The sequence below is a fragment of the Hyaena hyaena genome, unplaced genomic scaffold (assembly GCF_003009895.1).
Source record: "Hyaena hyaena isolate Hyena2069 unplaced genomic scaffold, ASM300989v1 scaffold_341, whole genome shotgun sequence".
Lineage (NCBI taxonomy): Eukaryota > Metazoa > Chordata > Mammalia > Carnivora > Hyaenidae > Hyaena > Hyaena hyaena.
In genome coordinates this window covers 680,977-697,347 of record NW_024080973.1, presented here as the reverse complement: position 1 = coordinate 697,347, position 16,371 = coordinate 680,977, and the positions used below count along the sequence as shown (strand labels likewise).

The 16,371-nt window shown below is 44.4% G+C and overlaps 1 protein-coding gene and 1 pseudogene across 2 annotated transcripts in view; one reads left to right on the top strand and one right to left on the bottom strand.

The window, feature by feature from the left end:
* Nucleotides 1–15,900, bottom strand: part of LOC120243398 — a 32,861-nt pseudogene extending 16,961 nt beyond the window's left edge.
* Nucleotides 1–16,371, top strand: part of TJP2 (tight junction protein 2) — a 125,423-nt gene that overhangs the window by 29,364 nt on the left and 79,688 nt on the right. For both annotated transcript variants that reach the window (XM_039249533.1, XM_039249530.1), the window contains one exon: nt 822–942. The gene's annotated coding sequence lies outside the window, so the exon portion shown is untranslated. Of the gene's footprint in view, nt 1–821; nt 943–16,371 lie in introns of those variants that run through there.

Below are 16,371 nucleotides of genomic sequence, written 5' to 3'. Positions count from 1 at the left end.
GAAGGAGAGAGATACCCAATCAGGCTTCATGCCCAGCATGGAGTCCAATGCAGGGCTTGATCCCACAATCCTGGGATCGTGACTTGAGCTGAAATCAAGAGTTGGACGCTCAACCGACTGAGCCACCCAGGTGCCCGAAGCCATCTTTTCTACTTGTGGGCAATCCATAAATATAAAAATAAAGATAAGCCAGTATTATAAATGCTATGAAAAATGAATTCTTTTAGTTTAAAATGTTTTCTGTGTCGTTTACTTTAAAATGGTAAATTTTGGGATGCATGCTTAACTGACTAAGCCACCCAGGCGCCCCTTTAAGTTTGTTTTTAGAGAGAGAGAGTGGGCATGCAAGTAGGGAAGGCATAGAGAGAGAGAGGGGGAGAGAGAGAATCCCAGGCAGGCTCTGCACTGGGATTGATGTAGGGCTCCAACTCATAAACCACAAGATCATGACCTGAGCCTAAGTTGGATGCTTAACCAGCTGAGCCACCCTCAAAGGTCATGGATTTTGTGCATTTGTTTATGATGCATCCTGTACCAGTAAAACTGTAGGGACACAACTTAAATTGGTGGTTGCTAGTATGGAGTGAGGGAGGGAACCGGGGCAGTGCAGGATAAGGTCCGAGGTGTGCGCGCTTTCCTTCTGGAAGTAATAAGAATGTTCTAAAATGGATTATGGCAATGGTTGCACGACACTGTGCATATATTAAAAGCCATGTTATGAATGGCTGGATTGCACAGTACGTGAATTTCAGTGCATTTCCCAGGATCTCACGGTGCTGCGAGTGACTGCGTTGGATTTCTAACCACACTGTCTTTTTCAGGGTGCGGAGTGCTGCATTACTGTCATCTCCCTGTGAGTGGGACTGGTACCCGGGCCGTACCTCCTGGAGTGAGCACTGCACGAAGTATAGACCTGTGCCGGCCGATAGCCTGCTGTACCAGGTACTTGATTTTTCCTCTCATCAACCTGCCTACTGGCTCTCCTCACCTAAAGTTTTGTAAATTATTTCACATCCTAGATGTAGTCGAGGCCACCATTTTCAGTGTGGCTGATAGAGAAACTGTTCCATATCAGAGAAAACGTAATTGTAATGTCTTATTTACCAAGGAACCAGAAGCATCATACCTGCATTTATGGTCTGAATAAATGGTATAACTTTTGTTGCAGCTGGATGAGAACTAACTGAGGTCTTTCCTGGCTGGTGCATCTAAGTCCAAGTCCAGTGGTTGAGAATAAATGCCTAACAGAGTATGTTAGTGTGTGGGGTGATAGGTCATTCTGATAAATCATGTTTTTTCCACTATCTTTGAGGGAGCAGAATTATGTAAGAGTGGTAAGCATGTTGCTGAAAATGTTAAAGAAACTGGTCATAGTGGCTTCCAAAGATTAATTATGTACAAGCTTGTAGCGAAAGAGCTAAGAGTGAGTATTATCTATTTACTGATTCAGTTTTAAGTAGGAATTAAATGAGATTTACGAGGTATTAAATTTTATTTTGACAGATGCTGGGATGTATTTGTTCTTAGTTACACTTTAACCCCTGATTATAGGCCAGTCTGTGGTGGCTGGACTGAGGTTGGAATTTTTTTCATGTGCTTGTTTCGTAATTCCTGCCTGTTTAAGCTTGCGGCCCCTGCCTGGGTGCATTCGAGCTATGTGTCAGAGCTGGGGTTTAATAGACTGTGAAGAGGACACTGCAGGGTGGCAGATGGCTGTTCAAATCCCAGCGCTCCTGCCTTCTATTTGAATAATCTTGGGCACATGTCTTCATTATTTCTGGGTTTCAGATCCTTCATCTGTGAAAAGAGAGTGTCAGTATGAAGCTAAATGAGTTGAAGTATAGCAGGAAAGAGGTGTATGTCCAGGCCTTTCTCGGAATCTAGTTGTCCAAATGGAGACACCTGCATGGGGGAGCCCTTAGTTTCCACTGAACTGTCCGGGTTTTGTTTGGTAAGATGTTCTCTGTGGAGCTCTTAAAGTTTCCAGGCACAGGAAGGCACATGCTCACTGGGACTCCAGTACTTTTCCTGAAACTAGATTTCTGGGTAGGATCTTTTGATTTGACCAAATGATTGCAGGAGCGGCGTGGAGTGTGGCAAAGGAGGACCGTGCAGGCATTGTCTGTAGGAGGGAAGGCTCTTTGTTTTGATTCTCTGTACTAGTGACCACAGGCCCTTTGACGTCCATTTGTTTTCCCAAGTCAGAGCCTTGTTCTAGAGCCCTTTCCTGTGTAAAAACTTACGCTTGCCTTTTTGGAATGACTTGGACTCCGGTGAGCTTGGGTGGCGACCATTTTTCCCAGAGCATCTCCTGTCACCTTAGTTTCAGATCCAGCAAACGTTTATGAAGAGCGTTTTATTTGCCTGGCACTCAGCAAGGTGCTTCCTCTCAGTTTGTTTAGCCCAGAACAACCCTGAGAGGAAAAGTGTTATGATCACCTCCCTTTTGCAAATAAACACCAAGATTCACAGATTTTAAGTGATTTCCCCAAGGTCGTACAGATCCTCTCAACCTTGGTGAGATTCCTACAGTAACAGCTGACTGTATACACAGAGTTATACTAACTTTACAGAGCTTGGATACTTAGCTCCTAAACTCAGAATAGTAGCAGATTTTTCTCTAGGGCTAGTTCTGGTCCGCTGATGGTGGGTGCCTGGAGTTGAGGAGTTTTAGGTGCTGTCCAAGTTTGCTGAAGCAAGACTGTTGTGACCCATTAGCATCCAGTGCCTTTGGGTGGAGGAGGGTGCCTGCAGAGCCCACTCTGGACCTTGACTTGAGGTTTCTGATCATCAGCCTTCTGGAAGGATGTGAGTCTGGGCCCAGACTTCTCATTGTTAGGCAATTTAGATACCTCACAATTATCATGGACTCACCCCATTACATGGGTTTGGAAAAGTCAGATGAAGGTGAAAACTTGAAACTTTTCCTTCTGTGCGCCTGGGAGCCCCTCCGCAGTCCCATCTTCCCTGGGGCTCCTCCGTCTATCTGAATGCTTGGGGAGCTCACACCAGCAGCACAGACCCGCCGCAGTAGTGCTCAGACTTTAGGGCATCAGAAACTCCCAGAGGGCTTGTTAAAACAGATTCCTGGTTCGTGCCCCCAGTTTCTGCTTCAGTCGGTGTGGGGTGAAGCCCAGGAATATGCATTTCTAACAAGTTCCCGCCAGGCCATTCTCGGTTTCCAGACCACACTTTTGAGAACCATTAACCTAGAAAGCACTTCTAAGAGCTGGTTTAGAGCATGGGCTTGTATTTATAGATGGTCTATGTGGCCAGTTTCCCTCCCTGCGGTGAAGGGATTGATTCCTCAAACTTTTAATGAGCATCTCACACAGCACCTGAGGGAAATTAGGAGGCATATAAAGGCTCATCCCTGAGGGACTTGGGGGACTTGGAATCAGTAATTGCATTGCTGTGTGAAAAGGCTGTACAACACCCCCCTCTGCCCCGCCTTTTGGTTTATGTGAGCAGAAGCCCTGAGGCAGTGACTAAGTGAGGGGGGCTTCTTGGGGGAGGTGATATTTGAGAGGCAACCGGAGGATGAAAAGTTGTTGGCCACATGGGCAAAGGAGGAAAAGGAACTCGGGGAGCAGAGACTGTACACCCCAGGGCCAGGCTAGAAGAAAAGTTGTGTGTGGTGAGAATCTGGCTGCCATTCTGATATGAAGTGAAGTATCAGAGCTGTAGTAAAAACAATGAAAGCTTCATGTTTATTTGAGGGCTCCCCATAGGCGGGACTGTGATAAATGTTTTATTGGCACAGTCTCTTTTACTTCAGTTTTAATTAAAAGTTGTTTTAAATGTTTATTTTTGAGAAACAGAAAATGAGTGGGATAGGGGTAGAGAGAGAGAGGGAGCCACAGAATCTGACGCTGTCAGCACAGAGCCCAACTTGGGGCTTGAACTCACGGACCACGAGATGGTGACCTGATGCTGAAGTCAGATGCTTAACCGACTGAGCCATCCAGGCGCCCCTGCATTGTCTCTTTTGATTTTCATACTAGGTGTAGGGCCTACTATATTCCTGACGTGTACTGGTTTCCTCGAGGTGCCACAAAAAAGGACCTTAAATGAGCTGGCTTCAATAACAGAGATTTACTGTCTCATAGTCCTGGAGGCTGGAAGTGTGAAATCAAGCTGCAGGCAGATGCGTTTCCTCCAGAGGGTTGTCTCTTCTGGGCATCTCTCCTTGACTTCTAGATGCACGTCTTTGCCTCTGTGTGTGCCCATCTTTGCATCCAGATTGCCCCTTTTTGGCCAGACACCATTGCAATGGATTAGGACCCATCCTGAAAACCTCACTTGGACTTGATCACCTCTGTCAAGACCCAGTCTCCGAATACGGTCACATTCTGAGGTGACGAGGGTCAGGACCAACATATGAATGTTGTAGGGATACAGTATAACCCATAACACCATTTTACAGATGAAGAAAGGGAGGCTCAGAGGGCTTAGGTAAGTGCCCAAGTCACATTTGCCATTTCTTTTTTTTTTTAGAGAGAAAGATAGAGACAGCATGAACAGGGGAGGATCAGAGAGAGAGGCAGACACAGAATCTGAAGACAGGCTCCAGGATATGAGCTGGCTGTCAGCACAGAGCCTGACGTGGGGCTCGAGCCCACAAACCGTGAGATCATGACCTGAGCTGAAGTCGGACGCTTAACCAACTGAGACACCCAGGCGCCCCACATTTGCCATTTTTGTAGGACAGAAACAGTTGACTAGTGGCCATGGATTAAATCTAAGAAGTTAGCAGACCGGGGGCTTGTTGAAACCCAGACCTTGTGACTTCATAGCTATGTTCTGTCATCTAGTGTTTCACTGGCTTCTAGTGTTTTGTTTCTGCCATGTTTCTGCAAGGTTCCTTAGGAGCCCTTTGGGGTGGAGACCAGGGCGCCAAGCTGCTAGCCTGTTAGTTTCTGGTTCTTGGGTTTCTGGATAAGATATTCTTCCATATCTTACCGGCCTGTCTGTGGGAAGTTATTAAAGCATATGAAACATTTAAAATTCATGAAAGAAAGGGGCTATCTTTTTCAAGATGATGTGCTCTTTCTGCTGTTAAAATGTTAAATATCTATAAATGCACAGTTTATCTGAATATAGCTATTCTATTCTTAATGTCCTTCCTAAACAGCCAAATGTTTGTAAATGATGGTTAATACTGTGTTAGCCCTTAAACTTGTACTCTTAAGTACATTTACTTGGAATTATTTCATCATTCAGGGACTCAAGCACCTTATTTGTCTATCTATAAAGATTCAGACAAATAGTAGTTCTGTTGGTATCCACACAATAATTCCATATTTTCCTCTGTAAGTATTTAAAGTGTTCTAAATACTTATCAAAAGACTTTGTTATTTTAGCAATTCAAGCAAACTTTCATGAGAAATTGGTATACCACTGAAGCAGAAGAAAAATAAAAATAAGAAGGGTTTGCTCTTACTTTTTTTTTTAATGTGGTTTACTTTTGTTTTATTTTATTTTATTTTTTTTATTTTTTATTTTTTTACAAATAGTTTATTGTCAAATTAGTTTCCACATAACACCCAGTGCTCATCCCCACAAGTGCTGGTTTGCTCTTACTTTTGAACGCTTTAGCTATCTACTGACATGTTTTCCCAAACAAAAATTAGAGTGCGTGGTTTACTCATGAAATCAACAAGACAAAGTGGTGGCCATCTGGCCTGTCTCTGGAAATCTGAGATGTCTGGACACTGTTAAGTATACCACATAGATGAGTAATCCTTAAGCTAGGTTCTGAAACAGAAATTTAATGATACTCCTGCATGTTTAAGAGAATCCAGAACTTAAGTATGGGAACACGGCTAGGTGCTCTCCAACCCAGAGCCCTGTCTCTTACTTTTCACAGCCAAATTTCTTTTCTTTTTAAATTTTATTTATTTGTATGTTTATTTATTCATTTATTTATTTATTTAAATTTTGGTTAGTTAACAATCTGTGCAATATTGGTTTTAGGAATAGAATTCAGTGATTTGTCACTTACATACAACATCCAGTGCTCATCACAAGTGCCCTCCTTAGTACCCATCATCCATTTAGCCCATCCCTCCACCCAGCACCCCTCCATCAACCCTCAGGTTGTTCTCTATTGTTAAGAGTCTCTTGTGGTTTATTTCCCTTTCTTCTCTCCCTGCCCTTCCCATGTTTATCTGTTGTTTGTTAAGTTCCACATATGAGTGAAATCATATACTGTATTTTTCTTTCTCTGATGGACTTATTTCACTTAGCATAATACACTCTAGCTCCATCTATGTCATTGCAAATGACAAGATTTCATTCTTTTTGATGGCTGAGTAATAGTCCATAGAATATATTTACCACATCTTCTTTATCCATTCATCAGTCAATGGACATCTGTCAACAGCGAAATTTCTTAAAAGGATTTGCTGTACTTATCTCTTTTCCTCACCGCCACCTGCCGTTCTTTCTAACACTTTCTCCTCCATCTATTCCAGCCACTGAGTGGTCCAGTAATGGTTCCAGGGTCCTTATGAACTAGGCACTGCACTGCCTGAGGGAGTGTATATGGGCAAGGCTCTTCCCTGGCTGGGAGTTCCAGTTCAGTCTTATTTGTGATCAGCAGTTATGCTGCCATGTGTGCTGCCTGATTCAGGCCCCTGGTGCTGTGGCTGTGTGGGGAGTCCTAGAGGAAACCCAATTCCCATTAACCTGCTAAAACTGAGATAAATAATTTGCAACGAGCTTCTGCTTGGAAGGGGTATCATCATTGGATCCCTGTTATTGGTACTTTGTCACGTTTTTGAACAGAGTGGTTGGTGACAGCAGTTTTTAGTTCAGGCAGAGTTTGGTTCTCATTTGGAAGTAATCTGCTTGCGTAGCACGATTAGACAGGACACCCTGAGCAGAATGTCCCCCACTTAATAATAATTATATTGATATTTAAAAATCGTTGACTTTAATAATATACATAGTTATTTGATTATAGTTATTTTTTTTAATGTTTGCTTATTTTTGAGTCAGAGAGCACAAGCGGGGAAAGGGTGGGGATTGGGGGCAGAAGATCCAAAGGGGGCTCTGTGCTGACAGCAGAGAGCCCGATGTGAGGCTTAAACTTGCGAACCGTGAGATCATGACCTGAGATGAGAGAGTGGATAGTTCACTGATTGAGCCACCAGGCGCCCTGATTATAGTTAGTCTGAATAATTGATATTGATATTTGGAATACTATTGTTGATATTCAAAAAATCAGCTTCGCATCTTAAGTCTAGTTAACTAAAATAATTAACTCTGTCAACATGCTTTGAAAGAGTCTTTAAAATTAAATTTGTCTCTTCTGATGGCTTCACCTCAGCATAATAAATGTGACAAGAAAGAAGGATTCTAACCCAAGACTTAGAACAACAATCAGAATCCTTTAGCACCTGGAGGATGAAAACTAGATGAGGGAGAGAAACCGAGAATGGCCTGGTGGGAACCTGTTTAGAAATGCATGTTCCTGGGCCTCACCCCACACCGACTGAAGCAGAAACTCCGGGGGCACGACCCAGGAATCTGTTTTAACAAGCCCTCTGGGAGTTTCTGATGCCCTAAAGTATGAGCACTACTGCGGCGGGTCTGTGCTGCTGGTGTGAGCTCCCCAAGCATTCAGATAGACGGAGGAGCCCCAGGAAAGACGGGACTGCGGAGGGGCTCCCAATCCCACAGAAGTAAAAGTTCCAAGTTTTCACCTTCAGCTGGCTTTTCTAAGCCCATGTAATGGGGTGAGTCCATGATATCTCTGAGGAGCCAGAATTGCACATAAGGCATGTCACCAATAGGTGGTCAATTTAAGGATGACATAATTGTCAATCTGGACATAACACGAACTGGGGTTTATTATATAGTATCAGTATTTTCTTAAATAAGAAATCTTTTTAAAAATAAATTATGGGTTATAAAATATATTATTATTGTATTTTATATCTAAATAAATACAATTATAATTAGTTATTTATTGAACTTACCAGTGTTTTATTAAATATTATTACTATGTAAGATTTACTTTGTCCTTATCTCTCTTTCTAAGTAACACAGATATTTGTTTATGTTTTTTTTAAGTTTTTTAATTTATTTCTGAGAGAGAGAACACAAGTAGGGCAGGGGCAGAGAGAGAGGGAGATACAGAATGCAAAGCAGGCTCTAGGCTCTGAGCTGTCAGCACAGAGCCCTACGCGGGGCTCGAACCCACGAACCATGAGATCATGACATGAGCTAAAGTTGGATGCTTAACCGACTGAGCCAGCCAGGCGCCCCAACACTGTAATTTGTTTAAATCTTTTGATTTATATTTAATATACAAATACTCCATTTATTCTGTTTAACACATCTTATAGCTTACTAACCTAGTATGTACCCTCTCTCTACCTGTCTTATAAATTCTGCTTGAGTTTTATAAGCATCTTACTTCCTCATTATATATGAAATAAATCTTAGGAATTTCATTCATCTGATTTTTTTCCTTGTTCTCTATACCAGTTTTTAAAAAAGAACTTCAAATAAAAGTATTTATTGAGCAAATGATAGTACATTCGTACAAATGGACTATTATACAGATAGACACATGATATAAATCTGTATTGCCACGAAAAAATAGTCAAGCAACATTTTTATGTATGTTCTTATAAAGGTAGCAAAAGCACATACCTAGTATGGCCCCAGATGTGCAAAGTTGTGCATGGTATCTACATGCTTACCTACATACAGGTACCCGGAAGAATATTCATACAGTTATAACAGTGGTTTGCTCTCTGGATGGTGACAATTTAGTTATATTTTGCTACTTTTTAAATGATCTACAGTATGATTTGGGTAAATAAACAAGTACCATGTATAGAAAGACAATTGAAATACAAATGAGAGGTGTATATGCAAATATATATGTAAAGAAATATACTGAAAAGAATGATAGGACCAGATCCTTTCCTTTGCAAACCAAAGACAACAGTTTGCAAATAGAGATGATGATTTTCTTGCCTTTTCGAATGTTTTATCTGCCTTCAAAATTGTGATCTTTCTGTCTTGTGTCCGAGCATTGAAACAAGTTTCTTTGCAGAATTTCCCAGACCTCCCTGATAATGAGACTGGGAGGGGGGGGTACATGGTCAAAACATCCACTCCCCCGCCCCATCTCAGACACTCCCCCCTCCCCCCAGCATTTCAGGGAGGGACCTGGGATGCCTCAGGTAATTCTTGTCAACAGGGAAATTTAGCAGAAGTCCCATAGGAGCGTAATTTGTTAGCCTGGTCTTCAAGTGTGATTGAACGCTTCCTTGGAAGTCCTTTCCCAGGCCCTGCTTCCTTTGTTCCAGAGACTGAGTTCTCTTCCTGACTGCCCTGGAAAAACGTCTGCTCCCCATGCTTTTCTAAAGGCCCCTTTCAGATCTGAGAAGTCTTTGAAAATCTAGGAGACTCTTCAGCTACGTTAATCTGGGCTGATAGGGGATCCTGAATTCTTGGGGCTGGAGGGTTCTGGTGATAATTTTTTAAAGCAATTCACGAGTTGCCAGAGGCCCCTCTGGTTCCCGGGAGGACCTGTGTCTCATGCGACGGTCCCTGGGGCCTCTCTCACCTCAGATTCCCTCCCTAACCTGTGAGATGAGAGCCTTTTTACCTGGCCCATTTTTAACCTATTGAAGTTTTTTGTTTTTCTCAAAGCACTTGTTTAGGGAGTGAGTGGGTGCTCCGAAGTTCAGTTAGACGCCAGATCACATTTGCATCAAGGATTCTCACTAAACTAGCTCGAGGCTGGAGTCAGATGACATTTACCTTTTTTTTTTTTTTTTTTAAAGAGAACGTTTTATTACTTTTTTTTTCAGAGAATTTAACAGCGTGCTCTGAGTCCAGATTGGTGGCTGGCTCTTTGGTTTTTGCCTGTTCCAGCTGGGTAAGAACTATGCGCCACCCGACCCAGGACGTTGCCTTCCCGGTGGCAGCAGATCTCATCGTTTCTGTCATTGTAGTTGGACCTAATGGCTTCCACTAGATCAGCCCGAGCACCTTGGTCTTCTGAGTTAACCTGTGTGGAGGCGACAGCGATGCGGGTCTTCCCGTGGACCAGACGCCACAGCCTGGCCTTCTCCTTGATGATGCAGTGGGGAGCCCCCATGTTGGGACAGCGGGCGTGCAGGGAGGAGGCCTGCTCAGTGGCATCCACAGCACACACAGTGGGATCCACAGTGCAGTCACTATCAGCTGAGCCTGTTTTCCACTAAGGTGGGCACAGGTGGCCTCTTAGTGGGGACATCCCCTTTGCTGGCAGCTTTCTCCTTAATCCAGATCAACAGTCTCTGCTGCTTCCCTTGCTTGGTCTCTGGTCTGCATCTGGAGGCAGCCTAAGCAGCTGAGCAGCTGTTTGGTGGTACAAGGTTAATCTCGGGGTAGGGGGGCAGATTACACATTTAGAGAGAAGAGCCGGATGTCACAGGGCCATTTGACAAAGCAGGTGAGGTCCCTTTTGGGCTGGGTGTCTTGTCCGATGCCAAAATTCTTGGGCCTTTTCTCAAACAGGGATTGGCCACCTTGGCCTCCTGCTTCCTTGCAAGAGCGGTGCTCTCATGGCCACCTTCTTCCCTTCACCTTCTTTCCTTTCTGCATCTTGAATGGGTGGAGAACAGAGCTGTGGAATTTACCTTTGAATACTGCGCAGCAGGAGTTTAACAAACATGATCCTTCAACCCTTGTTCCACAGAAACCCTCCTGCGTTCTGTTCAGGAAAGAAAACCACAGTACCAATGGCAAAGGCCCTGACCTGACCTGACCTGGTGCATTGTTTGTAGTGGAGACAGTGAACGTGGCTGGGGGCCGGAGAGCAGTCATGATGATGAGCTTCAGTCCCACAGGCCTGTGTCTGGGGCCTCCCCCGCTTCTGCTGGATGACAACCTTGGGCAACAGCTGCTTTCCCCCCTTGGAAGTGCAGTTTCCTTGTTGCTGAAGCACAGCAGTAATACCAAACATACGAAAGATATGCGGGCCCTATGCAGCTTTGCGTGAAATGAGTTACAACAGTGTTTGAGAGAGTTTTGGCACGTGATATGCTTTTAATCAATCTTTGTTTATCACGCTTTATTTGTTGTCGTTGTATTAAGATTTTATTTTTAAGTAATCTCTATATCCCTGCCCCCCAGCCTGGGGCTTGAACTCACAGACCCAAGATCAAGAGCTGCTCAGCTCTACTGACCGAGCCAGCCTGGCACATCTTGTTGTTGCTGGTTGTGTGTGTGTGTTTGTGTGTGTGTGTTTTGAGAGAGAGACACAGAGCATGAGCAGGAGGGGCAGAGACGGAGGGAGACAGAATCCGAAGCAGGCTCCAGGCTCTGAGCTGTCAGCACAGAGCCTGACGCAGGGCTTGTACTCAAGAACCGTGAGATCATGACCTGAGCTGAAGTCGGATGCTCAGCCCACTGAGCCCCCCAGGCATCCTGTTGCTGGTTTTCAATTGAGGGTTAATAAGTGGCATCTGTCCCTGAAAAGAGTGTGGATTTTGTATACTGTGCAGTGTAAGCAGGACACCCCTGGACACCCCGCCAGGGGAGGACCCTCTGCAGCATGGAGCACGCTCCCCGGAAGGGCCTGTCTAGACCAAACTGTGCTTCAGAAGGTGCTCCTAGGATCTCCAGGCCTGCAGCTCTGTCTCAGTCCCGTTGGTCAGGGTGAGGACACTTTGACCTTGCTTGTTGGCCTGAGCATGCTCGAACCGTCCCCTTATGAGTGTCCTGGGAGCCCTCATGGGTGGGCAGCCTGGCACCACGACGCCCCCCAGCACTCTCCCAGCACCAGACCCGGGCCCCCCTGGACACCTAACCCATCCAGTCGCAGCTGACTCTGAGGTGCACAGTGAATTCTTCCGTCAGTTCTGTGGCCAGCTGACCTCAGCATGCTCAGGATCATGGCCGGGTTTGGGATTTGTGCCAATGGCGGAAAGAGAAGAGAGTGAACTGAAAGCCACCATGCGCTGAGAACCGAGAGTACTTTCTTTCCAGTACGACTATTGTTTTTGTCACTTTTGTGCTCACTCTGACATCTTTTCGTTGTGGTAATAACAACATCCCTACCGATGTGTTACCAAGAGTAATAATAATAATAAAGTTAAGAAGGGAGAGCTGTGGATACTAGGGTCCTTTGCTGTCTCGGGCTCCCCTCCCTCCCTGCTGCGGTGCCTCCCTCAGCTTCCCTTAGCGCCCTGAGACCACCGCCCGCCCCTGCCTTTTTATACCCCTGCACTCTGCTCTCTGAAACGCTCGCTTCACTCACTTTGCCGCCAGAAGCAAAGCACTCAGCTGGCCTCCATGTCCTGCTTTAACTTAAACTTGACTCTCTCCTGAGGCCATCACTTCCTGGTTGCCACCTCAAGGGATGCTTCCTGCTTTAGAAAGAAAGAGAAATCTAAGCAGAAGCTGGCACTGTGCTCCAGGCAGGGAAGCTCAAACAAAAGCTCTGGGGCAGAAATGCGCTTGGCCAGGATCTCAAGAGCCACAAAGAAAGGCCAGTGTGGCTCCGGGACCTGAGCTTGGGAGAGAGCAGGATGTGCTGGGTTGGGCGGAGGCAGCAGGCTTGGAGGCTGTCTCAGCCAGCTTGGGCTCTAGAACAAATAATAGCTGAGTGGTTTAAACAACGGACATTTACTTCTCACAGTTCTGGGGACTACGAAGTCTAAGACCAAGGTGCTGACAGATCTGGTTCTTGGTGGGGGCCCTCCTCCTGGCTGGTAGACAGCTGCCTTCTCCGTGGGTCCTCACATGGTCTTTCCTAGGAGCTTGAGTCTGGAGAGAGATCTCTCTCTTCCTCTTATGAGACCACAAATCCCATCTCGTGAGGCTCTTACTCTCATGACCTAATCTAAACCAAATTAATTCGCTCCCAAAGGCCCATAGCCAGATACCACCACATTGGGGGTTAAGGCTTGAAGCCCTTTGGTGGGGGGGGGGGTGCTGAGGGAGACCCACACATTCAGCCTGTAATGAGGCCATGGCAGGAAGCCTGGGTTGGTGCCCTTTTGAGGGTTTAAAGGCACAGAGTTATGAGATCTGATTTGATTCATTAAAAGATCATTCTGGCTGCCGGGAAGGCTGGATGGGAGGATTGGATACAGGGAGACAGCAAAGAGGCAAGTCCTGGAGGAAGAGGAACTTTCAAAAATTAAAACGTGATTTTTCATAAATAAAACACTAATCTCTTCATGTTTTAGAAGTGTCTTTGGAAACTCACTACTGAAGATTTTTTTCGGGAGGGGAGTTGATCTTTTCTCTTTAGATGATCTTTTGCGGATAAATATCATGTTGAAGAAACATTTACTTGTGTTCATGAGGGTTGGGTTGTTTTATTCAATTTTCTTTTTTTTTCTGTCAATATCAAATAGAATTTTATTTACTATTTTTAAATTAAAACAGGCCTGTAATAAAACTCGTTTTTGTTTAAATTTTTCTGGTCTCTGGAGTAGTCTCCTAATTAGCCTTTTATCTGTATCTGTGCATATGTCTGGAATGGCCACCTAATTTTGAAGCTGACTAGGATATTAGATGATTTTTACATTTATTTGTGTTTTTCTGAACTGTTTCGAATGCTTTATAATTGGCATCTTATTATTAATTTTTTTTGAAAGAAACTCAGTGGTCTAAAAAAAATGAACAAAACTGAAAACAGTTTTCTTAACTATGGAACAGTGTAAATAGTGTTACACTGCACTTATCATTTCCTGGACAGAAGAATGTCTATGTAAAAATTGGCAGTGACCTTTGAGACACTAACACGTAGACGTCTGGATGTTCAGGAAAGTGGCAAAGTAGAGGCAGCTTTCTGCTCTTCCTACATAATATTAAGCTATGGGAACGATCCTGAAGACGGGATTTGTAGTACTTGGCGGGAAACTAGAAACACAGTGCTTCCAAAGGTAAAGCAGGAATCTTGAGTTGCCCCAAAGGCTGAGGTGAACCTGGGGATTCTTCTAGTGGATTATAATGCACTCATCTGTTTGTAGGATTCTAAGTGCTAAAGGCTAGCTTGAATATAATTTGCTCTCTGCAATGTGTGTAAACCTATGACCGTTACACTTAGAGTCGAGTTTGTTTTGTTGTATCATATTTATAGAACCATCATAGATTGCAGTGAGGAGAGTCTCAATCAGAAGGCTGTCTATGGGGCTTGGTGGGTCATGCAGGACTATATGGTACTAGAAGCAGTTCCATATATAGGTATCAGTGCTTTAACTAGGCACTTAGGTAGCTAGTCACCCTGACCCTTCCTCCCCACTTCCGGCAAAAAGAGTACTTTAACAAACTTTGGGAATAACATTAAACAAGTAAAAGTGAAGGAATGAGGGGCAGAGCAGGACTTTTGATGCCTCTCTCCTAAATGCTGTTTTAGGGCCTGTGGTGGGTGCTTAGGGGAGTCCTTCATGTGAACATGTGAGGTTACTAGGAAGGCTGTTTGGACTGAGAAGGGTGGGAGACGGTGGCAGAGATGAGGCCACAACAGGTGAGGTGGGGAAAGGCCAGGTCTGTTCTCCCAAAAGGTGCCCCTCCCTGGGGCAGAGTTTTAACTGCTACCTCCGCGTGTTAGTCATTCCTGTACTTGAGCAACTCTCCCACCTTGTCATCATTTGTTTACTTGGTTTTGTCTTCATCACACTTTGAGCAACCCCCCCAGTATGTATCATCTTTATCTTTTCTGTATCTACCCCAGGGCCAGGAGTGGGGGGCGGGGGCAGGGAGAGGGGGAGGACTTCTGGAAATGTTTGTTACGAGAAAGTGTCTCTGTGATTCCAGTCTGCCATTCTGCATACAAGTCAATTAAACTGCTCAGTTAACCTGTAAACTTTTCAAATGTTTATTTTTGAGAGAGGGAGCCTGCAAGCAGGGGGAAGTGGAGAGAGAAGTGGGAGGAGACAGAGAATCTAAAGTAGACTCTGCGCTGTCAGCACAGAGCCCAATAGGTACTCAAACTCAAACCATGAGATCATGACCTGAATATATATATACATGTATATGTCTATGTCTTTATGTATGTGTGTATATGTACATACGTGTGTGTGTATATATATCTAAATTGTGACGTTATTTTCTTTTAAGTGTTTATTTATTTTTGAGAGTCAGAGAGAGACAGCGCTAGCAGGGGAGGGTCAGAGAGAGGGAGACACAGAATCTGAAACAGGCTCCAGGCCTGTCAGCTATCAGCACAGAGCCTGATGCGGGGCTCAAACCCACAAACAGTGAGATCATGACCTGCGCCGAAGTCAGACGCTTAATCAACTGAGCCACCCAGGCGCCCCCAAATTGTGACATTCTTGAACAAATCTATTAAAAGTGTGTATCATATTGATTTGAGATCTTCTGACCAACTTAGTACAAAGATTTTATACGTAGTAATGCATCCTAAAAATACTGAAAAATTGTCCAACCCACAAAAAGCATGACACAGACAATAACTAGTTTAAAAAGAGAAATACACACAGTCCTATTCTGTCATCAGTCAGGTTCCCATTTGCTTTCCAATTCGTTTATATGTTTTTCATAATTTCTTCATTGTCATCATAGGATAGATAAGATCTGTGTTCTTTTTCATTGGTGATTATAACATTATTCTCCTTGTTGCTGGATACACTTGCTATAATTTTAAAAGATAGCTTGCTGTCCCAATTCAGTTGACTGGCTGTAATTTAACAGCCCTCTATGGTTGGACGTTGATGTTATGATGAACTGGCCTACCATGAAGTGCCTCACCTCCCACGGCCACTGGAATCCACCCTCCAGTCTCATCTTCCCATTGAAGCAGCTCTGGTCAGGCTGAGGGCTGGTCCTCCGCTTGGTGAGCATCTCCTGTTCTGATCTTAATGGACCTCCACATGGGTGAATGTTGTCGGCTATATTCCCTTTCTTGAAAATCATTCTTCCTTTGACCTTGTGGACAGTGTTCGAGAGAGGTTTTTCTTCCCTTTCTGACAGTTCCTCTCTAGTCTCTGCTCTCGGGACTTGAGCTTTCCCCCTAAATATTGGCATTCCCAGATATGGGTCCAATTTTTTTTTTTTTTGCCTGTCACAGTAAAGATTATTATGAAAACAGGCTGGATGGGTGCTCTCTTTAATCCTCTGTTGCTTCGATCCATAGTGTGTCTGAATATTCAGTCTCACTTCCTCCGCTGACTTCAGCTTTCTTGATACATTGACATTTTCAGATCTCTTCCTCCATCCCAGAGCTCTCTACCCAAATACTCCATGACTAGTGCATAGTAGATACTTGAACATCTCCACCTTGATGACCCATAGCCCATGAGGCTCTGTCAGTCCTTAACTAAACTCACTGTGGTTCCTCGAGCCCCTCCCAAGATCTGCTCCCACTCCTGCATTCTGTGTTTTGGT